Source organism: Callithrix jacchus, chromosome 6 (genome assembly GCF_049354715.1).
Source record: "Callithrix jacchus isolate 240 chromosome 6, calJac240_pri, whole genome shotgun sequence".
NCBI classification, from domain to species: Eukaryota; Metazoa; Chordata; class Mammalia; order Primates; family Cebidae; genus Callithrix; species Callithrix jacchus.
The window spans coordinates 75,603,071-75,629,501 of record NC_133507.1 but is presented as its reverse complement, the minus strand read 5'-3'; the positions used below and the strand labels follow the sequence as shown (position 1 = coordinate 75,629,501).

General features: G+C 35.4%; 1 protein-coding gene and 1 non-coding gene across 33 annotated transcripts in view; one reads left to right on the top strand and one right to left on the bottom strand.

Moving 5' to 3' along the window:
• Positions 1 to 26,431, top strand: part of GALNT13 (polypeptide N-acetylgalactosaminyltransferase 13) — a 690,911-nt gene that overhangs the window by 583,803 nt on the left and 80,677 nt on the right. The gene's annotated exons all lie outside the window — the stretch shown is intronic.
• LOC118155150 (U4atac minor spliceosomal RNA) lies at positions 20,264 to 20,389 on the bottom strand. Its single transcript, XR_004745371.1, has one exon. It is a non-coding gene; the product is annotated as a U4atac minor spliceosomal RNA (small nuclear RNA).

The window sequence follows — 26,431 nt, the reverse complement described above, 5'->3', positions numbered from 1 at the left end:
AGGAGGAAGCTGAAACTATGAATAGACTAATAACAATGTCAGAAGTTGAGGCAGCAATTAAGAGCCTACCACACAAAAAAAGCCCAGGTCCAGATGGGTTCACAGCCAAATTCTACCACACACACAAAGAGGAGCTGGTACCATTCCTTCTGAAACTATTCCAAATAATCCAAAAAGAGGGAGTCCTTCCCAAATCATTTTATGAGACCAACATCATCCTGATACCAAACCCGGCAGAGACTTAACAATAAAAGAAAACTTCGGGCCAATACCCATGATGAACATAGATGCAAAAATCTTCAATAAAATCCTGGCAAGCCAATTGCAACAGCACATCAAAAAGCTTATCCATCATGATCAAGTAGGATTCATCCCAGGGATGCAAGGCTTGTTGAACATACACAAGTCTATAAACATAATTCATCACATAAACAGAACAAAAAACAAGAACCACATGATTATCTTAATTGATGCAGAGAAGGCCTTTGACAAAATCCACAGCGCTTTATGCTAAAAACCCTCAATAAACCTCGGTATTGATGGAACATATCTCAAAATAATCAAAGCTATTTATGACAAACCAACAGCCAATATCATACTGAATGAGCAAAAACTGGAAGCATTCCCCTTGAAATCTGGCACTAGACAAGGATGCTCTCTCTCACCACTCCTATATAATATAGTACTGGAAGTTCTAGCCAGAGCAATCAGGCAAGAAAAAGAAATAAAGGGTTTTCAAATAGGAAAGGAAGCCAAATTGTCTCTATTTGCAGACGACATGATAGTATATCTAGAAGACTCCATCGTCTCAGCCCCAAAATTCCTGAAACTGATAAGCAACTTCAGCAAAGTCTCATGATATAAAATCAATGTGTAAAAATCACAAGTATTTCTATACATCAATAAAAGACTTAGAGCCAAATCAAGAATGAACTGCCATTCACAATTGCTACAAAGAGAATAAAATACCTAGGAATACAACTTACAAGGAACGTAAGGGACCTCTTCAAGGAAAACTACAAACCACTGCTCAACGAAATAAGAGAGGACACAAACAAATGGAGAAACATTCCATGTTCATGGTTAGAAAGAATCAATATCGTGAAAATGGCCATACTGCCCAAAGTAATTTACAGACTCAATGCTATCCCCATCAAGCTACCATTGACTTTCTTCACAGAACTGGAAAAAACCACCTTGAACTTCATATGGAACCAAAAGAGAGCCACCATAGCTAAGTCAATTCTAAGCAAAAAGAACACAGCGGGAGGCATCACGCTACCGGACTTCTAACTATACTACAAGTCTACAGTAATCAAAACAGCATGGTACTGGTACCAAAACAGAGATATAGAACAATGGAACAGAACAGAGGCATTGGAGGCAACACAACATATCTACAACCATACAATCTTTGATAAACCTGACAAAAACAAGCAATGGGGAAAGGATTCACTGTTTAATAAATGGTGTTGGGAAAACAGGCTAGCCATGTGCAGAAAGCAGAAACTGGACCCCTTCCTGACACCTTACACTAAAATTAACTCCAGATGGATTAAAGGCTTAAGCATAAGACCTGGCACCATAAAACCCCTAGAAGAAAATCTAGACAAAACCATTCAGGACATAGGAGTAGGCAAGGACTTCATGACCAAAATGCCAAGAGCATTGGCAACAAAAGCCAAAATAGACAAATGGGACCTAATCAAACTCCACAGCTTCTGCACGGCAAAAGAAACAGTCACTAGAGTGAATTGGCAACCAACAGAATGGGAAAAAATTTTTGCGGTGTACCCATCTGACAAAGGACTTATATCCAGAATTTACAAAGACCTCAAACAGATTTACAAGGAAAAAGCAAACAAGCCCATTCAAAAATGGGCAAAGGATATGAACAGACACTTTACAAAAGAAGACATACATGAAGCCAACAAACATGAAAAAATGCTCATCATCACTGGTCATTAGAGAGATGCAAATCAAAACCACATTGAGATACCATCTCACGCCAATTAGAATGGTGATCATTAAAAAATCTGGAGACAACAGATGCTGGAGAGGTTGTGGAGAAATAGGAACACTTTTACACTGCTGATGGGAGTGTAAATTAGTTCAACCATTGTGGAAGACAGTGTGGTGATTCCTCAAGGCCTTAGAAATAGAAATTCCATTTGACCCAGCAATCCCATTACTGGGTATATATCCAAAGGACTATAAATTGTTCTACTATAAGGACACATGCACATGAATGTTCATTGCAGCACTGCTTACAATAGCAAAGACCTGGAACCAACCCAAATGCCCATCAATGATAGACTGGACTGGGAAAATGTGGCACATATACCCCATGGAATATTATGCAGCAATCAAAAATGATGAGTTCGTGTCCTTTGTAGGGACATCGATGAATCTGGAGAACATCATTCTCAGCAAACTGACACAAGAACAGAAAATAAAATACTGCATATTATCACTCATAGGTGGGTGATGAACAATGAAAACACATGGACACAGGGAAGGGAGCACTACACACTGGGGTCTATTGGGGGAGTAATGGAGGGACAGCGGGGGGGTGGGAGCAGGGGAGAGATAGATAGCATGGGGAGAAATGCCAAATGTGGGTGAAGGGGAGGAAGACAGCAAAACACACTGCCATGTGTGTACATATGCAACTATCTTGCATGTTCTGCACATGTACCCCAAAACCTAAAATGCAATTAAAAAAAAAAGAAAAGCATAGTTTTTGTACAAACATACTTTCACTGAAGTTGTGATCAAAGATGCATGGAAAAGTACCACAAAAATAGTGTTCATGCTTTAATTTACAAATAACATTGGGTGTCTTTAACCTTCTTTTTAGGATGTTATTACATAATTAAAATAACTTCTAAAATCTGGTTGGTAAGTGTGATGTTTGAGGAAAACAGAAGTTTGCAATCTGTTTCAAACCAACTGTCCATATATTCTCCATATTGAGGGAAACACCCTAATTGATTTTCAGATTTGTGAGAATTTCTTCTTAATTATTTTTCAAAACATTCTAACAGTGATGTTACCTTTCCTCTATCCTATGTATAAAATAGTACATTTCCCTCAAACTTTTTTGAAAATGTTCACGTATACAGCAGTTGACTGAACTTTACAGTGAAAAACTGTACCCAAGCACCTGTACTCTGCTGTTAATATTATACTGTATATGGATTTCAAAGAAAATTGCAGCCATCAGTACCCTTCAGTACATTTAATACTTAAATATCTATAGTACCAATTAGAGTTAATATTTCTATAGAATTTTCAGGTGAAATTTATATACAATTAAATTTATACATCTTAGGTGAATATTTGCTGAGTTTTGAAATATGTATACAGTTGTGTAAATAAACACCCTATTCAGAATACAATACATCACCATCACTCCTGAACATTTCCCCATGACCTTTAAATGACAATTTCATCCTCTCAAGAGCAGCCATAACTGTGATACTTTTGCACAATGGATTAGTTTTGCCTGGTCTAGAACTTCATGCAAATGATAGCATATAGTAGGTACTCTATATTGTAAGTCTTGTTTTACTCACCATTTTTTTTTAGATTTATCTGTGACACCGCATGTTTGAGTAGTCTATTTCTCTCTATTCCATAGTACCGTAACATTGTACAAATATACAGTAGTTTGTTTATCCGTTTTGTCTTTAATATTTATTTTATTTGTTTTAATCCATTTTGTCATTAACCAACTTATGAAAATAATATATAGTTCAGATATTTGCCTAGAAGGTAAAAAAAACTCTCCTCTCAAATATCTACAACATGCATTTCAATTATTTAAACATAATTTAAAGTAATAAAGGATGTAAGAATTCCCAAAACTTGAAGGTACCATGATTTCTGCATAGCAATGGATACAAGAGACTTCTAGCTATATAAACATAAAGAAATAGATCATTCTTTATAATGCTCATTCTTGAAATGTTCATGTGGATTTGGGCTATGTTTTTATTCATCTCTGTATTCTGGTAACGCTTGAAATACTTACTAGTCAACCATGAACTTAATTTTTTGGCTTAGTTGGTTATTTATACTATTGTTCCTCAAAGAAAATACCATTTCTTCCTTAACAAAGATTTTAGATAAGACATGTTTAATTGTAGGCACCTAATAGGTATTTAGAATTTGTTTATAAGTACTATTGACAAGGGCTGCAAATACTCTGAAATTTCATCACTCATACAGATTGACAGTGAATTTCCACTATTATTTTGGATAATGTCAAATATCTTCTCTCTTTAGGCAAATATAATTTATCTTAAATTAAGCCTTGTAAGATGAATAGCAACTTTGCAACTCTAGTTGGCATTGTTTGAATAGAAGCATAAGAGATATATTTCAGATTTTGCTGAATGATACTCCAGAATGTATTTCATATATTACAGTGCGATCCACCTTTTAAAATCTTACATAAATGCATGTATGATATGAAAACAGCTGATTGTAGAACTGGGAAAAGTAAGTTGTTCATTATCATTACTGCTAATATGTGTAACTGATAACCCCAGAGTTTATTTATAAATATAGTAATTATTTCTCACAGCATCCACAAGATAGTTTTTAATTTGAGAGACTGTATAAAATGAATAATTTCCCAACACCTATTCAGGCAAAATTATCCACTCAATAATCATGTTCCAGAGCTGTAGACACTGTGTTCTTAAGTTGAATTGTTTTTGATAATGGACTGTGAGGTCATGTTTTTCTCTTGCTACCGATGTACCAAGAAGAGGTTTTAAAATTTTCCTAGTTAGTGATAGGAAACTCAGTCTGGGCCTTCTGACTTCCTTTCTGCCAATATCTTTAGTTGCCATGTGTTCTTATTGAGAACAGAATTTATCATCAGGTTCCCTTTGAAATTAAAATGGCTTCAAACACCTCAATTTGATTTAATTTAGGTTTGATATTACTAAACCTCTACTAAACACAATTTCAAATGATTTCTTTTTGATGATTATTCTATTACTATTGGTGAGATAAACTTCTCAGAAGTGGCTTAAAATCTGTTTGCTTTATTTTTTGACAAAGTTATCTACAGATTTACCCATTAGCTTTCTCCTATTAATCAATTAAATTTAAATCTAACTGCTAAGTAGGTTTTCTTGGAACTTTTTAAAAAAAATGTTGAAATATGTCTCAAGTGGATTATTCCGATTTTTAAAACTCAGACTCTAAAATTGACGGTTTTCATTTAAGTGTCTGAGAATTGCTTGTGTTCAGTTTGCTCAGATTGGATTTTACTTATGAGAAATCTAGACACATGGAAAACATGCTTTTTAATCAGTTCTTGAAATCAATATAGCAATAAAGCAATACACGAGAAATTATTTTGAAAAAATTTTACTGGGTGGGTGTCACAGTATATACTACATGAATCCCCATTTCATATCTTACCTGAGGTACTTTATCATTTACACTAAATTATTCTACTTAGGAAACCTCATCGCTGGTGCATCTTTTTGTAAAAACTAACTCTCCTCAATTTTGTATGTTCAATATATTCTACTTTAGGTCAGTTTTTCCCAAACCTCTGCCATTAGTTTAACTTTTTTATTACCTTTTCCATATCTAATCTATATTTATGTTTCTTTAAATTGATTTTGCTTCATCTACAAATCAGAGACATAGAATCATTAAAATCTCTAAGATCTCTTCTTGGAAAGTCGAAAATACTTTGTAGCACTCTTGGATGACTTATTTGGGGCAATATGTGTTCTAAGCTATATTGCTGTTTTTTTTTTTGTTTCTTTGTATTACTGATGAGTATTAACCTTTAATTTTCATATTTCATGTGAGTTGTCCTCTCTTTATTTTTATTTTGTTTTGTTTTGTTTTGTTGAGATTGAGTCTTGCTCTTGTTGCCCAGGCTGGAGTGCAATGGCATGATCTCTGCTCACTGCAACCTCTGCTTCCTGGGTTCAAGTGATTCTTCTGCCTCAGCCTCCAGAGTAGCTGAGGTGGCTGCCACCATACACAAATAATTTGGTATTTTTAGTAGAAATGGTGTTTTGCCATGTTGGCCAGGCTGGTCTTGAACTCCTGACCTCGTGATCCACCCACTCCAGCTCCCAAAGTGCTGGGATTACAGGCTTGAGCCACTATGCCCGGTCAAGTTGTTTTCTCCTTATTAGAGTTTAATATTTGGACTGGGGTCCCAGTTCTGCTCCTGCTTTCTCATTTGACTACATGCACAATGTAAGAAGTGGGGTGTTGCTGACTTTTAAGGCATGCAAATTATTTAGCTAGGTGAGTTTAGTCACTAGCAGGTAATAATCATGAGGCATGATTATTTTCTGCAGGATGACAACTGCAGAAAGACCTGACTTGTATCTTTTCTATGACATTAGGCAAGCTACTCAAATACTCTGATCCTCCATGTTGTCACCTGAAACAAATCTTCATTTAGTGAGGGGTGTGGGTCAAGGGATGACTGGTCATTCACTGGGATAGTCATGATACTCATAATACCCCAATATCAGTCAAATTTGACATTCACCTGGAGTGATGGCAGAAGTAGGTAGATAACATTGGTCTTTCAGTGTGTGCTTCAGAGCATAAAGAATGATGGTTTGCAACTATTATGTTCAAATGGGTTCTGTAAAATAGCCTACTAATTAAATGACTAAATCAAATGAAACTACACATTTTAAAACTTTTCTTCTTTATTTAAACTTAGCAAATTATCATTTTTGATCTTCTATACTGAGTTTCTAACTTAGCACAATTTGTGTATATCTAAGTTTTGAGTGTGCTATGCCATTCTAAACTATAATACTTCTATTGCTTATGTAATACTTGACATCTTGAAATTCTCATCTGATTTGCTTTGTTCTTATACAAATTTCATGTGCTACGCATATATACATTGAAACAAACTACTGTTTCAAACAGCAGGTTCTCTTACCATGAATGTGTGATCCAGTTATCTTTGAAATTTCATTTCCCCTAAGTATCTTTTAGCAAATCTCACATCTTAGAAAGTGTTGTCATTTTCTTATAAGGTGATATATTTTAGGTGAATTTTGGTATTTCCAGAAATCTATTTTTTCCACTCTTCTCTATGCGAACTCAAAATTGGTTACTTACACTAAAAACGCTTTGGCTAAACGTCAGCAAACAGAAATCATTTATCACTCTGAACCAACTTTATATTCATTTATAGAATATATTCTCTTTCATATAAGATTTTATAATCTCTTATACATTAAAGCACTAACTAGATTCAAAATCACTTACTTTGAAGTTTCTATGCGATATAATAACTTATTTCTAAAATGGAAGTCTATACAGTAGTACTACAAAGGGAAATCATAATGGGACCTTATGGGTTTTATTTGCTTTTTTGATTTTTTTTTCTTTTCAGGATTACAAACAATAAATCTTACTGTTTTTCAAATTATATCCTTATTTTCTAATTTGATTTACAAATTTACATGGTCTTTAAGCCAGAATGCTTGCCCATTTTCTTTGCCTCATTCCAATGTTTATACACCTAACTTAACTACTTAGATACTTGACAGGTACAGTCTCTAACTTTTAGTTTATGAGAAGCTACAATGGAAGAAATGTGTGACTTGCATTCATAGTACTGTGAATTTGTTCACTCACTGAAATTCATTAAAAACAGAACTGTTTTCAGCCATTCCTTCAATCTGTGTTCCTTGTCTGAATAACTGTAATAAAATAGGACAAAACAAATTTTGATGGGTAATTTCATCGCAGCCCATCTGTTCAGTTATGCTGGGAGGGAGGAACTTAGTCTTAACTGTCCTGCTGCTTGTAGAGCTGCCTTAATAAAGCTTGGTGAATCAGAACTACAGGTTTCATTTACTTCTATGTGTATTCCTATGTTTTGACGTTCCTTCCCCTGCCCTTTATTGTGGGTTTAAAGCAGGAATCTAGTGGCATCAGAGATAGGAGTCTAAATGAGGTTGGAACTAGATGGGTGCCCTATTCAAGGTAGTCTTAAAACTAGAGCACCAACAGGTCAAGTCCCAGTTATAATCCACTAAGGAAAACTGAGATCCAAACACTAGGAAACCAAATATATACTCCAAGTTCAAATGACAAGAGAGAAAATTAAAGTGAAGTTTCAGAGCCAAGAGTGAGCAGGTGGGCAGAGACCAGATCAGCACTGGAGCTGATCATAATTCAGCAGGGAGGATGGCTACCTGCAGCCATGGTTCCTGGATATGCTATTCACCAACTGGAGACTTCCTAAAATTGAAAGATCATGAAAATGTTGACAACTACCCTTCTTGAGAGCTAAATGAGGCAAAGGTGAGACTTATGGTCATCTCTTACCTTCCTGCTAAAATTCCTCAGTCATCTGACACAATGTAAGACAATCTGCTTGTGATCCATAGGCCACTCATTCTTCCTCCAAAATGGTCTTGCACATGCTGTATTTTATTTGCTTGTAAACACAATTACCAAGCAGTAAATAATGATTTTTCCTATGCATTGATTAGTGCATGTTGATGCTGGGGATGTATTGATTGGTACAAGCCTGGCTTGAAATGGAACAGATGGGTATGTAAAGGTTTACTCAAAATCAATGTGAATTAGATTGCTGTTCCCCAGTAAAATGAATTATGAGTTACAATGGCTATTTTCTTTAACTTAATGTAATAGAATGCTGTCTATGGCAATCGGTTAAGGTGGACCGACTGAAAATGTAGCCTTTGATCTCAAAAATAAGCATTCCCAAAGCAACATAATTTAATGAGCAAATACAATATTATGTCTAAGAAAATGCAGTTAAGGCATTTTTAGCAAATCTGGAAAAAAAATGTTTGACAATAAATCTTGTTTGTTTTTTTAAAAAGAAGGATAATCATGTTCTTTTGAGTTATGCAGTATTATACTGCTTTTCTTCCTTGATTGGATGTTTGTAAATATTCATATATACATATGTTACAGTGGTTTAATCACTGCACTGCTCAGGATGCAACAGTGCTGACTGGATAGCTTCAGTTAAAGAAAGATCATTAACATTTATATCCTTGTTCACTGCTGTTGCTTACAATGTAAAGAAAATTATAATCCATTTATAGTCCACTGGCTGTATATTCAGGCTTTGTTCATTCCTTTAAAAAAATAGTCTGGGCTGGGTGCAATGGCTCATGTCTGTAAGTCCAGCACTTTGGGGGGCTGAGGAGGGTGGATCCCAAGGTCCAGAGATCGATACCATCCTGGCCAACATAGTGAAATGCCATCTCTACTAAAATACAAATATTAGCTGGGCTAATTGACAAAAAAATTAGTGGTGGTGTCTGCCTGTAGTACTAGCTACTTGAGAGGCTTGAGGCAGGAGAATTGCTTGAACCCAGGAGGTGGAGATGGCAGTGAGCAGAGATTGTGCCACTGTACCCCAGCCTGGCAACAGAGCAAGACTCCATCTCAAAAACAAAAAAGTCCAACCATTCATGTTCCTGAAATACTAAGGAATAGGCAATTCTTTGTCCAATTTCTTTCTTAAATAGATCTTAAAAGTTTGTAAAAACCAGGTGGGAGAGAAAGGTGCCAGAGGTACCACAGACTATCTTATCCCAAGATAGGATACTGCTTTAGCAGAAAACAAAACAAAAAAATCCCAAATAAGGGTATGCTTTTGTTTTTCCACTGGAATTATTCCTCAGATGGCTTACACTTGTTTTTACAGTGATGCAAATTTGCAACCATGTACCTACGTGTGGATGGATGTCTCATAAAAGTCTATTTCCATGAATGTGACTATTCAATAAATGTTTATTGAGCACATATTTTCCAGCAAGTAGTATACTGTGTCCTAGACATTAAAAGAAATAGAAAGTAGAGCACCTGTTTTCAAGGAACTCAGTTAAATGTGGCACCATGATAGCTCTCAGGCAATCTAAGTCCTCTACAAGAATTCAGAGAAGGAAGGCTGAGATTAATCCAGGCTAGAAGAGTTCAGGGATTTGACTTGGGATTATAAAAATGAGTCATACTTTAGAAGCATGGGGAAGTGAGATGAAGATGGGGTTGGTGAAAAACCCAGAAAATTTGAAAACAAAAGGAATATACAAAGCACAATTTGGAAAGATGGGTTATGTAAAACAATTGGAGCATGGAGTGAGTGATGGGGAAGAAAGCAGAGTGATCTTGCATAGATAGCATAATTTCCCTGTATATTTTTCAGGCTAAATACCCAGAAGATCACCTAATTCATTTTTGTCTGATATTATGATTATAAAGGTTTTACTGAGCAGAATATGATCAACACTGCTGTTATTACAAAGCATAGGAGAATATTTGTAAATTAATTTTTATAATGATGTATCCATATATGGTTTATATACATATACAGCATGAACACTTCCTTCAAGATTGGTATATGTGTAATCTAAATTAGACTATAGTTCCATTTCTGATACTGTCTAAATATATAACATTGACTAAGTTATAGCCTTTCTAAAATGTAACTAGTCTATAATATTTCTTTCAGTCAAAACCTTATGAGTGATCTTAGGATTTTGTGGTTTAAAGCAGAATATTTGGAATCAGACTGTCCTGAATTGAAATCCTCTATTTCTACTGCTTGCTGGTTGTGTAAACTTTATCATTTTTCTGTAATACAGTGTACTCACTAATCCTCAAATCCCTCTTATATAAAACTAAAAATAGTGTCTATCTCGTAGGATTGCCTTTAGATTAAGTGTAAAGCACTTAGCCCATTTCTGTCACATAGTGAGTACTTAATAGATGCTGCCTATTACTATTGTGTGATTCCATACTGATCAGTAAAAGAATCATATCCACTTAATTTCTAGGCCTTTGAATGTCAAAAACCAGGCCTGTATCATTCTAATAAGCTTGACCCAGCTTTCTAAGTCAACATTATTCACCTCAGCCATGGGCAGTGATTCCTTATGCTTGAATTCTAGTTCTGGCTTTCCTAAGACTTCATAGTTTAGCTTCTGGCACTCTTTTTAAACCTTATTTATTTTGGAAAACTAATATGACTCACATCTCAAAGTAACTAGCCCTTGACTGCTGTACTTGATTTAGTATGCTCACAGTTCTAGGTAAGAGATCCTGCTACTGCTAAGCTCGGTACCATGGAATCAGTACTAAACTACAGAAATAGAAGAGTAAAGAAAAAAGGAGTAAAGTTGGCAACGAAGGTAGGTAAACGAGAGTGTCCACAGGAACTGGTGGCACCCTATTTTCGCAAAAGAATAGGCATTAAGAATTGGAATGGTCCTTAGAAGTTTCGATTCTAACATATTTTCAGAAAGTACAAAAAAAGATCACAAATTCTACCCCCACCCGCACCCTAATTTCTTAACAAGAAGTGAGTCTGTCTAGTTTCCTACTTCTTGAATCTGGACTAGTCTTATTACTTGCTTTTCTGACATACATGACATAGAGTGAAATAGAGTAAAATTTGCTCCTCAAACTGAGGATTTGTATATTTCATCTATCTGTCTCTCCCCTTCTCTCCCTCCTTCTCTCCTTTCATCTCTCTCCCTCCCTCTCTCCTTTCATCTCTCCCTCCCCCTTTCCTTTTCTCTCTCTCTTTCTCTCTCTCAGAATGTTTACCATATGAGCAAGCTAATTTAAACTATTGGCAGGTGAGAGACCATGTGCAGAGGGGTCCCACTCATCCCAGTCTTTCTAGTCAAAGTCATATTAAATTAGCCAACCCCCACCAACTCAAAAGCTCTTCCCAAATGCAAGAGAAAACTTGATATAAAAGAAGAAATAATAAAGCCCAGCTAAGCCCAGCCAATTTGTTGACTTACAGAATTGTGAGCTAAAATAAACTGGCCATTATTTTATGCACTAAGTTTTGGATAACTCCTATTAGCAATGCATGAATCACCTCTAAAATATTGCCTGTAAGTGGCCAACTAGCTATTGCATTAAGGAAGAAATTCTTTCTCCCCACATTCGTTTTCACGTGTGGAGATACTATAGCGCTCAATAATTAGTGTAGGTCAAACTTTCAAGCCCTTTAAAGTATTAAAGTCATTAAGTGAATATTTATTATAACAGACTTAAATCACAAATGAAATTGTCAGTTTATTTTTGAGGTATCAAATTCATTACACAGCTTTTAAAGTTTCATTGCCCTCTACCGTTTTACTTTCTCACTTACTTTAACCTAATAATAGTAATATTTTCTAAGCTTAAGTACATTGAAAATTTTTTTTTCTGATTTAATTTTACTGATTTCTAAGATTTATTTTCAGAATCCATTGTTTATTTTTCTAACTTTTTCTCACACTATATTACCTCTGTTGGCTTAAAAACCCAAAGGTCTTCGTAAGCCAGATGCGTTCCTGTCTAATCAGCTTACCCCAATTTGAATCACTACTTCTGCATCCGCCCTACCTTCCCAGTATGGCTTGGATGTTCTCAAGCCTTGGCTTGCTTCTAACCTTTTCAGAGCAGTACTCTGAATTATGTCTACAGCATTTAACTTTGTGTGTGTGTGTGTGTGTGTAGGGTTGGGGGTGTGGAGGATAAATGTTCTGATCACTTATTCTATGGATTTCTGTGGGGGCAGGGGAGCAGTGAGGATTCTGTCCCTCATAGTTGTCTCCATCTATCCATCAGCTAATTGCATGACCTTTTCTTAAAAATGCAATTTTGTTGCAATCACTGTTCTGCACACTCTGACCCATTATAAGAAAATTAAACCACACTCCAAAATTTGAAAAAAGGCAAAGAGCAGAATGATGAAATGGTTATGTCTATAGCCTGAAATGTAAATATGGGCAAATTCTTTATCTGTAGGCAGTTTTTATGTGAAGCTCTTTTGGAATAAATATAAAAGATAAAGACTGGAGTTAAATAGAAATATTGAATTGACTCCCCAGACCTGTGCCTTCCACATCATGTTTATGCAATTGTGTCTTGAAGGCAATGTCTTTATTCATCTGAAAATATCACCCAAGTGCATTATCATATCTACAAAAGAATCATATTTGAGACCTGCTCAGTAGGTCGGCATAGACATCTCAAACCCTGTATAGCCATGAGGTGAAACTATCTAGGAGGTCTAAAAAGTGAAACAGTCTCCCTCACATACCTTTCAGTAATTATTTTTTTGATGTTAAGAACACTAAACTCCATCCTTGAATTACAAATTGAATAAACTAAAAATCACACAGATTATATATTGAATGGAACAAAATAAGTATGTTATATTGACCAGAGAGAAGATACTGCCGTATTATGCTTATAGAATTTAAATCGTAATTTCTATTTGTAGGCAAGCTATATGGTATTGAGACAAGGAAATACTTTACAAGTCTTATAGTTATTTATAGAAAGGTTATTTTTAATTTTATCTCATGGAGTTAAAATAGAAACTTAATTTAAAAATTAACCTCACTTCTGGGAGTGTAATAGTGTAACCTCTCTGTTAGCAAGAATACATTTAACCTAACTGTATCAAGCATACAGATTATTTTATACAGGATATTGTGTATCCTGTATAAAATAATCAAAATTTGATGATTATGGAAGACTGGCCTTATAAGTTCAAAGGACTCCAGTGAATTCCATCAAGACAGAACAGTGTGATGGCAGTTAGAAAGTATAGCAAGTTAATATCCTTAGGAAAATTGCTTTCTTAGGATATTAGTGAGAATGAAATCAGACCTGTCTATAGAATATTGTTACCCTTCACGTTTTTATTTATTTATTTATTTATTTATTTATTTATTTATTTATTTATTTATTTGTTTGTTTGTTTTTAGAGGAGACAGTCTTGCTGTCTTGCCCAGGCTGGAGTGCAGTGGTGCAATCTCAGCTCACCACAACCTCTGTTCCCCGGGTTTGAGTGATTCCCTTACCTCAGCATCCTGAGTAGCTGAGATTACAAGCACCTCCACTACACCTGGCTAATTTTTTTTTATTGTTCTTTAAGTTCTGGGGTACATGTGCAGATCTTGCAGGATTGTTGCATAGGTACACACATGCCATGGTGGTTTGCTGTCTCCATTCCCCTATCACCTACATCAGGCATTTCTCCCAGTGTTATCCCTCCCCAACTTACCCACACCCCACTATCCCTCTCCTACCCCCCCAGCCCCCATCAGACCCCAGTGTGTGATGTTCCCCTGCCTGAACCCATGTGTTCCCATTGTTCAAAACCTACCTATGAGTGAGAACATGGGGTGTTTGGTTTTCTGTTCTTGTGTCAGTTTGCTGAGAATGATGGTTTCCAGATTCATCCATGTCCCTACAAAGGACACGAACTCATCATTTTTTATGGCTGCGTAATATTCCACCTTGTATATGTGTCACATTTTCTTTGTCCAGTCTATCAATGATGGGCATTTGGGTTGGTGCCAGGTCTTTGCTATTGCTAACAATGCTGCAATGAACTTAAGTGTGCATGTGTCTTTATAATAGAACAATTTATAATCCTTTGGATATATACCCAGTAATGGGATTGCTGGGTCAAATGGAATTTCTGTTTCTAGATCTTTGAGGAATCACCACACTGTCTTTCACAATGGTTGAACTAATTTACACTTCCACCAACAGTATAAAATGTTCCTATTTCTCCACATCCTCTGCAGCATCTGTTGTCTCCAGATTTTTTAATGATCGCCATTCTAACTGCCATGAGATGGTATTTCAACGTGGTTTTGATTTGTATTTCTCTAATGACTGGTGATGATGAGCATTTTTTCATATGTTTTTTGCCTCATAAATGTCGTCTTTTGAAAAGAGTTCATATCCTTCACCCGCTTTTGAATGGGTTTGTTTTTTTCTTGTAAATCTGCTTTGGTTCTTTGATGATTCTGGATATTAGCCCTTTGTCAGATGGGTAGATTGCAAACATTTTTTTCCTATTCTGTTTGTTGCCAGTTTAATGATTGTTTCTTCTGCTTTGCAGAAACTCTTAAGTTTAATTAGATCTCATTTGTCTATTTTGGCTTTTGTCACCAATCCTTTTGGTGTTTTAGTCATGAAGTGCTTGCCTGTGCCTATGTCCTGAATGGTATTGCCCAGGTTTTCTTTTGGGGTTTTTATGGTGTTACATCTTATGTTTAAATCTTTAATCCATCTGGAGTTAATTTTAGTGTAAGGTGTCAGGAAGGAGTCCAGTTTCTGTTTTCTGCACATGGCTAGCCAGTTTCCCCAACACCATTTATTAAATATGGAATTCTTTTCCATTGCTTGTTTTTGTCAGGTTTGTCAAAGTTCAGATGGTTGTAGATGTGTGAGTTTGCTTCCAAGGCCTCTCTTCTGTTTCACTGGTCTATATCTCTGTTTTGATTACTGTAGCCTTGTAGTATAGTTTGAAGTCCAGTGGGGTGATGCCTCCAGTTTTGTTCTTTTTGCTTAGGATTTTCTTGGCTACGTGGGCCCTCTTTTGGTTCCATATGAAGGTTAAAGTAGTTTTTTTCCAGTTCTGTGAAGAAGGTCATTGGTAGCTTGATGGGGATTGTGCTGAATCTGTAAATTACTTTGGGCAGTATGACCATTTTCATGATTCTTATTTTTCCTAACCATGAACATGGAAAGTTTCTCCATCTGTTTGTGTCCTCTCTTATTTCCTTGAGCAGTGGTTTGTAGTTCTCCTTTACATCCTTTGTTTGTTATATTCCTAGGTTTTTTATTCTCTTTGTAGCTATTGTGAATGGGAGTTGGCTCATGATTTGGTTCTCTGTTAGTCTATTATTAGTGTATAGGAATGCTTGTGATTTCTGCACATTGACATTGTATGCTGAGACTTTGCTGAAGTTGCTTATAAGCTTAAGGAGATTTTGGGCTGAGACGATGGGGTCTTCTAAATATACCATCCTGTTGTCTGCAGATAGAGACGATTTGACTCTCTTTTCCTAACTGAATACCTCTTATTTATTTTTCTTGCCTGAATGGACCAATAACAAGGGCTGAAGTTGAGGCAGCAATTAATAGCCTATCAACCAAAAAAAGTTCAGGTCCAGATGAGTTCACAGCAGAATTCTACCAGACATACAAAGACGAGCTGGTACTATTCCTTCTGAAACTATTCCAAACAATAAAAAAAGAGGGGATCCTCCCTAACTCATTTTTTGAGACCAGCATCATTCTGATACCAAAACCTGGCAGAGAGAAAACTAAAAATGAAAACTTCAGGCCAGTATCCATGAGGAACATCTATGCAAAAATCTTCAGTAAAATACTGACAAACCAATTGCAACAGCACATCAAAAAACTTATCCATCACAATCAAGTAGGCTTTATCCCAGAGATGCAGGCTGGTTCAACATATACAAATCTGTAAATGTAATCCATCACATAAACAGAACCAAAGACAAAAACCACATGATTATCTCAATAGATGCAGAAAAGTCCTTCGACAAAACTCAACAGCCCTTTATGCTAAAAACCCTCAATAAACTAGGTATTGATGGAACTTATCTCAAAATAATAAGAGCTATTTATGACAAACCCACAGCCAATATCATACTGAATGGGCAAAAACTGGAAGCATTCCCTTTGAAAACTGGCACTAGACAAGGATTTCTTCTCTCACCACTCCTATTCAATAATTTTTATATTTTTAGGAGAGAAGTGGGTTACTCCATGTTGGCCTGGCTAGTCTCGAATACCTGACCTTAAGTGATCTGCCTACCTTGGCCTCCCAAAGTGCTGGGATTATAGGCGTTAGCCACCATGCCAGGCAGTTATCCTTCACTTTTTATATACATTTGCATTCTTATGTTTTTTGCAAAAATATAAGTGCCAATTTAGCACCTACTAGAAAACTAGTTTAACATTTAATTTTCACATGAAAATTAAAATCCCATCTAGTTGGGGTTATTTTCCCATTCTGCTCTTTTCTTTTCAAATGAGGAAACTCAGTAACTTCACAGAGGCTTTATTTATCCTTTTATTCTATTTGCTGAAACCCTCGAATATGCTACAACTTTAGTCTCTGGGTTTACAAGATTAGATATTTTTTCCCTAAGCAGGTCACAATCAATTGTTGAATGTAAATGATGTCCATATAAGTAATTCTCAAGCATACCCTTCAATTTAAGTCAACCAGAGAAACACAGCTACACCACCATCAAGGGCAAAAGGAAAAATATAGTTATGTTCTACTTATAAATTGCCAATATATTAAAAATATACAGAATGAAAAACTTTAACTTTATGCTAGAATGTGCTATTGTTGTTACAAAAAGTTCCCATAATTTCATCTGTGCATTGCTATGATTCATCCCAAAATTGTTTGAAAGGGTAAGTTTTCCCAATAAAATTAAGATTTAATTTGCAAACAGTATGTCTATTTCATAAAGTAAGGTGAACTTCCATGACAAGATCATCCTATAGATCGATTGAGACTTGACTAAAGTAATGAAATGTTTCTTCACTAGATTTATTCAGAGCAAGTGGAAACAGCCATCGACTTAGGGTTCCATTGTCTGCATTCTTTCCTGTTAGATATTCAATAAATGTAATTAGATTGATTAACTGACTAAATGAGTCTTACTTACTGCATAACAGGAACTATCTCTGTAAAAGGAAATCTCCCTTAGCAGCCAAATTTTCTGAAGGATGTCTTCAATATGAAGAGTAATGAGTTATTTTCCTCCACAGAAACCTGACCCAGTATCAGCCTGGTGAAGAGACCTAGACCTCAGGCCATTAGTGTGAAGTCAGTACTATTGACGATCATCAAAGACTTTCATCCCTTCCACTAGAGTACTTAAGAAATAAATATCATTGATGAGAAGTAAAGCCTGTTGATGTGTTCCTGTAATTAATCTTAATAATATATTAAATTTCTTCCTGATTGTGTGTGCACATACATCATTTAACATTGATTCATGACAAAGCTATTAGGAAGGATTTAGTGTCATATCATAGCCAAAATTATTCTCTTTTTCTTCTTCCTTACTCCTAATAAATATCCCAGATGCAGACAGTCATAATCTGATTTTCAGATATTTACATTTAAAATAAAATATTCCTGTCTTTTCAAAAGTTTTCAAAGTTCTGTATCTTTGTCTAAAATATATAGTTTAGAAAATATATTGTATATATGTATGTATTACATACATCTATATAATAGTCTATAAATATAAAGGTGTACATGTTGCTTGCTATATATGTAATTAACGTATATTTAATCATGAACACCTTGCCGCTCATATATAGCACAGCCTCAGACGTAAGTCATGTCTAAAGAAGAATGTGATGGAAACAACCAGAACCTCGTAACAAGATTGAGTAAACCAACTGACATCTCTTTTAGACTGAGATCTCAAGTGCAATGAGTTAAACTGTTAAATTCAAATCTGCTTCAAGTGAGCATTAATTTCTAAAATGTATTACATTTGTCACAAATTCTGAGTAGTGTTAATCAGGTGATAATTCTCAGGTGAGAACTGAGGTTATCTGTCAAGTGAGCAGGATTTGTTGCACCATGGGAAAAATTCCTCTGTAAGATGGATAGAAACAGAGTTGGAGTACAACTATGATTTCTGTGTGGAAAGAGATCAGCAGAGAAGAGGGAAGGAGGAGAGTATAGCTACACAAAAAAGCAAGTCCACGTTTTAATCAGATGATCAAATAAGTCAATTCTAGAGGTTACTTAAGGTACAGGGACTCCAACAAACTATCAGACATATAAGGTGAGCACATAGTCCGATCAGACTGGATTATGAATAATGTAAAAGAAGAAATACCATGTAATACTCTCCCTTATCCCATATTGGACACTGTGAAATGAAGGCGTTTCATTGCTGCTTTGTTTTTATGTCCATTTATTTTAGTTAAATAAACTCCTTTTTAAACAAATTGAAATTATATAATGGGGTAAAAATAGAACTTTATGCTGTGTGGAGAGTTTCTGGTTATAAAACAGCTGAGAGGTAAACCATAAATGAAGAGAGAAAACATAAGTGATACAGACATAAGCAAATCATTCTAAAAATAACTACCAGGAAGCAAGGGAGTTCAGGATATTAAGAGCCCTTCTCTTTGTGGAAACATTGATACCTCTATCAATCCCCTCTCTAGATTCAGTTCCTAAAAGTGAAAAAAAAATCCCAAGAAAAGAAAGATTAAAAAATTAAAAAGAATTTGATATGAGCAAATGGTCCAGAAGTAGGCCAAGTGGTAGAAAGCATAATTTCGTTAGCCGTTAGTTACATAGAGCAGGTTATGTTCCTACCTGAGAAGTCAGAAAGCATTACTGAAAACCCTGGCTGGCATTTCCAGCAATTTGGGAGAACACAATTTACATTCCGAAGCCCAAGGTCAGCATTGCTCTTTAATCTTATATAACATTTCATTACTTATTACCATTTCAGGAGTATAAAATAAAGTTACAGTAGGATTGGCCTTCTCATTCTGATATTTTAGAAAATTCCACATTTTCATGGTTCCTATTGTAAACATGAATAGAATTTTTTGACAGAGCCTGATTATAAAAATATCTAGAAGCTATTAATTCTTATAATTTAAAACAAGACTGTTTTTATGACCTTGTCAATTTATCTATTGATAGTAGAAATGTGGATATTATCTATAAACATGTTTTTAAATGACAGGCATAAAGAATTCTCTGAAGCAGAATAATTTATGGAACAAAGCAGTTAAGGATGAAAAGATTTATCGTGGAAAACAGGAAAACCGGGAGTAAAAAAGTTTAAGAATAAAGTACAATTTGTACTAATAGAGTTTCTCACAATATTTTCAGAACTGTGGTGGAATAAAAAGTGATTGAAAAGCAAAAGAATGAATTAGTATAACTAGAAAAGCTTGTGTTTGGGACAAGAATGGATATTGAAATGTGAGGGTTTTTTTAGAATAAACATTTATATATAGTTCCAGTGAATTCACTTTGATTAAAAGATAATGGATAAGTTGGATAAAATATGTAAAAAAAAAAAATCTCTGGCTCTGATGATGGAAAGGCAATTTCACAGATTTGCTACCACAAATTATTACTTTTTCATAGTGAGAAACCTACATACATTTCCTTTTCTTTTATTCTGATATTCTATGAGCTTCTTATGAGAGATTAGGCAGTGCAAAGGCCAGTATGGCTCAGACAAAGCTGATCACAGAACAGAAACCTCTGCCAACAGAGGTGGCAGCAAATCCTTCTGTGGAGGTATGGCTGACCAGATGTAGGCCTATCTTTTCCAAAGAACCATGGGTGCCACTTCTGTGGCATGAAAACCTCTTTCTGTTTTTTGTTTTTTTTTTTTAAAGGGTTTTCATTTCTTCCAAAAATTGTACCAACATAAAGCAGAGCTTTAGTTGATGCGAGTGTGTTGTTTAGGTATTAGCAGTACTGCCCTCACTATGCACTCATTGGACAGTAGCACAACTCCAAGAAAAGGATGAATAAAACCCTTTTTAAATGGATAATATCTAGTCAAGTTTCTCCCTAATATTACCTTCATTATTTGTAGAGTAAAACGTAAAGGGTTTTAACTTCAGAGAAATGGTGTACAGGCAGGGAGATGGGTGGAGTTGAACTTATGCAGAGATGGGGAGCCACAGCTCCTGGAGTCAGATATGTCATCTCTTAATGCTGTTTATGCCATTGCCCTGTTATTGGATGGTGCACAGGTAATGGAATTATCTGGCTTAGTTTTCTCTTTACTAAAATAAACTTAACATCTGTTTCATACAGTTAGGGGAACGGGCCTGGGACTGAGGAAACTCTCAGTAAATGTTGACTATTATAATTACAACCTTAGTATGACATCCTCCAAAATTCTTAACTTTTTGATAACTGGTAAGAGATATTAAGGGGCAAGAAGATTCTTCTGGGGTACCACTCTCCTTGACTTCCTTCAGATTTTGCTAGCTTCAAATCACAAGTCATCAGTAAAGGCACCATTGTGTTCCAGAATTGTAAAGTATCTGTCTGGTGGAGGCTTTATGAAGACACCAAGTTGTTTTGGTTTGGATTATACTTAATTTGTATTTAAATACATATAACATTTTGGAAGTTAGAGCTAGTATTTAAACCCACTGGACTAAAAGATATGCCCTAGGGGGAAAGTTTCCACTGAAGCAAAAGAGTCTCAGAGTTGAGTCTCAAGGCATAACATTTAGAAGGCCAACTAAGAGGAGGCACCAGCAAAGAGAACCAAGGATGGCTGTAACGAAAGAACACCAGAAGAGTTGGTGTTATGGAAGCCAAGAAAAGATAAGCTGGCAAGTAGGGAGTAGGCACTTGTGTGAAATGTTGCTGAGAAGGTAAGATGAAGACTAAGAAGTGACTATGAGATTAGGTTACATGGAAGCCATTGGTGACTTTGCTTAGTGAAGTTTCAATGGAGTGGTGTTGATGGAGACTGAAGGCAGAACAGGAAGTGTGGAAATGGAAAATGACAACATAGGCTAGTCTACCTCAACCCTAGATTGACCTGTGGAATTTTAGAGAATTTCCAGTGTTTCATCCCATACCAGAAGTAGAGGGATGAGCTTGAAAGTATTTTTGAAGCTGGAGTATTGTTAATGAGTTTCCAGATAATTCTAATATTGCTGCCAGCATTGAGAATCACTATTATAAACAAATGTTTCTAGAAGTTTTTTTTTTTTTTTTTTTTTTTTTTTTTTAGAGACGGAGTTTTGCTTTTGTTACCCAGGCTGGAGTGCAATGGCGCGATCTCGTCTCACTGCAACCTCCGCCTCCTGGGTTCAGGCAATTCTCCTGCCTCAGCCTCCTGAGTAGCTGGGATTACAGGCACGTGCCACCATGCCCAGCTAATTTTTTGTATCTTTAGTAGAGACGGGGTTTCACCATGTTGACCAGGATGGTCTCGATCTCATGAGCTCGTGATCCACCCGCCTCGGCCTCCCAAAGTGCTGGGATTACAGGCTTGAGCCACCACGCCCGGCCTCTAGAAGTTTTTGAGTGTGTGTGACAGAAAGCAGAGGGTGACCATGTAGCAGGAAAAGTATATGTTGTTATTAAATGTAGGTTTGATTGTTTTTTAAATATGAAATACAAGAGGATGTTATGAATTCATGAGGAAAATCCTGACTACAGGGAGAGTAATTGATGATTCAGGAATAAGAGGAAACAATAGCAAAAGGAAATTCCTTGAGGAGGGCAGAGGGGACAGAAACTGCATAATTATAGAAATCATATCTGATGGTAACAAGGGCAGGCATTTTCATTTTCACCAGTGAAGAAACTCATCTTGCCTGGTTTGCACCTGTATTCTGATTCTGAGTAGGGAAAACGTAGAAAACAAGGCCTTAAGGGTTTTTTTGTTTTGTTTTGTTTTGCTTTGCTTTAATTAAATCTTAATTTCCCCTAGAAACATTAATCTTTTGGAGTCATTATGATCAGGAGGTAAGTCAACATATACATAAAAATACTCACCTATCCTCTATTTAGTTAATAAGAATGAACAATCTATTAATCCGTTTCATACACAACTTTCCAAAGTTTAAGAATAGAAGTTTAACCACTTATACCTGACATAGACAAATACAAGAGTAAAATGGAAATTCATTGCCTAAACTGATATTCAATAAGTTACTAAAACATATTAGAGAGGAAGAGATGCTCTCATCAAGAATGGGAAATATAGAAGGCTACTTTTCAATGAATGGTACAGAAATCTTTGAAGATTCTAAAGCTTAATGGCTACATAAAAAAATGGGTCTTTTTTTCTGATTGTAAAGAAGTTACCTGGATTTGTAAAGAAAAAAAATGGTTTAATTAAGCCTCCAAAATTCACTAAGTTGAGTGAGATTTTGTTACATTAATTTGATATCTGTCTAGTCCAAGAGAGGAATGGAATTTGCTCAGGGTTGTAATCCAAAGAGATCAAGACCTGAGCATATGGAGGAATCCTATAATCCCCATGATGTACTGATTGATTTGTGTGGCTGCAAATTTTTCCTAACAACTAAAGGCGATAGAAAATAGATTTCTTGTACCTGGAGTCCTGTTAAGAAATAAGTTCGCATTCAGATATCTATATACAAATGCCTTCATTCCAATGTCATTTGTAATAATACTTGCACAAGGATAAAATCTAACAGTCAACAATAGGGGACCAATCAACTAAAACAGCCATTGAAATATTTATAAGGTATATTTTATTAAGAAATTTCATAGGAAATGAGGTAAAATATTTAAAAAGTGAAGACAAAATACAGTATATTTTCAGCTAGCTGAAAAATACAAAATAAAAAGTAAGATGATAAAATCTTAACCATGCTTATTTTGGGGTGGGGAAATTGTCTGTGATTATTACGTTTTATTCTTCTTCCCTTTCAGCGTATTTGAGTTTTCACAGTGTGCATATATTTTTCTGTATTTAAAAAAAAACATTCCTTTTACAGCTATACTTAAATCAGGAAAATTATATAAGCTCCATTTACTCATTTCCCTTTTCAATATAATTTTAAAATAAAAGATAAACTCAATTTTTTATGTAATCATTAATACTGTAAAAAATTTTTAGAACACTTTCCAAAGGACATTATTCCTATGAGCTAAGATATCTAAAATTTTGGTTTTAAAAAGTCAAAATATTTTAAGTGCTTTAACATCAAAGTCAATTAGAATAATGGAAAGTTATAAAAAGAATCATGTGCAAAAATATTTGCTCTGTGTTTATCATTTTATGGTAAACCTTCACTTATTTATTCCAGATGATGAGATTAAGACATCTGGTACAGTATGAGGAAACACTATTAAAAAAGAAAAAAATACATTAAATTTAGTTGTCCTAATTACCAAATCAAATACAAAAATTGTTATAACAAAACTGAGGTTGTGTTATACATATGTACTCACTGTTTACATTGAGGCTTGAATCATGATGGCACAAGGATTTTTCTGTTCCCTTCATCTTTGATTTTGTCTGTCCATGTCTTGATCATTCAAAACCTTGAAGATAATTTTAAATTCAAATTCAAAACCTTGAGAGCTGTCTAGTTCAGACTTTCAATCTGCTAAGAAAAATGATGTATTCAACAAACAATATATCTTTTTGGACCATGTAAACAGTAAGGGATAGAACAGATAATTTCATCACTGGCCTTTGGACCTTTTGCCCTCAAAAGATCTTGTATAAAAATCAGACCTGCTTTTAAAATAGCATCCCATGTTTCCACTATTTTTTGCATTGCCTTTACTTCCATAATTGTTAAGTCAAAAGACATGAAACAGGCTTTGATTGCAGAATAGTAACAGTAAACCTTTTCCCATGTTGGGCACAAGTCTTCCCTTGGCCTTGTAATAGCAGCTTACAACTGTGGAAGGAGTAGTGTTTTAAGGACTTTTAAGGATTCTTACCGGGTGTGAACAACAATAACAAAAATATTCAGAGCTCTGTGGGTTTTGTTTATATTTTGCTTTATTTTATTTAAGATTTCATGCATCCAAGGGCCATTTTTTGGTCTCAAGATGTGAGGCTAATGTAGTCAAAATTTGCTACAACTCCTCAAAGCCTTTTGTGAGTTCTTCCTTCAGACTTGTCAACTGAGACAGTTCACCAATTATAACACAAAGTACTGTCTTTACTCCCAGCCTTCTTCCTTTCCTGGCTTCCTTCTTTCTTCACTCTTGTGCAGTATAGGAATGAGGTTGTGACTGGGAGTCTGAAACCTCCATTTTGCAAATTGGTAATATGATTTTATTATCTGTATTGCTGAAAGCCACTGAGATACAGGGTGAATTCCTAATATTAGGCAAACATCATACAAATTCTTTACCCAGATTCCCCTTTGTTGAAGAAGGAATACTTACAAATTATTAATTTGGAGAAGTTGTGGTAGTTGTTTTTCAAATCTTAATTAAGCATAATTGCCTTTTTGTCCTTAAAAGCATATGGAGAGACTGTTAAATGAGTTTTCAAGGAAACGTGAGCTGATGGTTCTTGTTTAGTACAAGGAAAACTGATGAGCAGTTGGAAGAATTAGAAGCCATTACCAGAGAGAAGGCTCTAAATTAAAGCTGAACTATAAACTTCGGAATTGAGTAAGGAAAAAAAGGGTGGGAGAACTCTCACATACCTAATTATGATGTAATTCGATGGCAAGTATGTAAAGTTGATTTCAAGTACCCTAGCTATACCAGCAGAGGTTGTCATTGCACATAATTGTTTCATTAGTTACGACTTGTAAACGCATGGAAACATCATTTAGCTGTCCCTTTTGCAGTTAAAAGTATGGCTTCCCTGACAAAGTGTTGATTCCGTATTGAGGTTTGAACTAACAAAAAAATCCAGCTTATACTGTGCTTTGAAATGCTGCAAGCCCAGGTTTTTATTTTTTTTTAACTACCTTTGTTTTAATTATCTTTCAAAAGACAATGAGCTAAATAACCATTCTAATAGATAGTGATTTAATTAATCTCAGTTATTAAATCTGATCAGTCATTTAGAATACAGTCATTCATTTCCTGGACGGGGAATTGTAAATATAATGTATGGATGTTCACAGAAATAATACCTAAGACTGGTAAGAAGATAAAGAGGACAGGTCCAAGATAAAAAGACAGAGCTATATATAGGGACAAGGAGGAAACATTGTGTGCGCTTTAGTGTTACCCTCTGGAAAAACCCTGGGCTACTTTTCTTTGCTCATTCCAGGAGGATCTGATTTAGAATGTCCTTCTCTGCTTATTGGGGGCTTGCTTCCAACGAACAATAATGGACCAAAAGAGATGTAATCACTAGCCTGGGAAATTTATCACTGAAAAAGGACAGCAGAAATGTGGACACTAATGCAAGAAGACAAACAAACCCAAGCAGCCACCAAGAGACTAGCTTCAGGAATCAATCAATTTATTCTTCCCATTCTCATTCCCCTCATGGGGGTCAAAACAACTTGACTTTAATAATACAATTTTCAAGCCACTTACAAATCACGCAAATTGTGGTCTTTCTGATATGCTCTTAGGAGAGCAGCTGTTTTTTCCACAGAGGGAATAGCAAATACGACTGCGTGCATGCTTTTGAAGCAGCTTAAGTTTTTAAAAGGGAAAGGCTTCCATCTACTGGTTGCTTTGAGAAACAAAGACTGAGAATCCACATCAGATTTCCTTTTGTGCTAGCAATGCATAACCTGACATGTTCACTTAGAGGTTTTGTAATTCCTTTAAAATACATTTTATTGGAAAAATCTAGTTATTACCGAATATGTTCAGCTTTGACAAAATATAAAGCCTGCATTATATCACAAAAGCGAGTCAAAAGAAATATATGATTTATTCTTCTTTCCACTTGGAAACAATTATATGGAGCAGTTAAATACCCAATAAAGACATTCCATTTGTTAAGAAAATTCATAATGAAGATAGCTTTAACTGGGATATGAAGATGGTTGAAACAGAATGGGGTGTTTCAGTCCCCTCACTTTTCTTTTCTAAAAATTATATTGCTTTTAACTAACAAATCTCATCTTCATT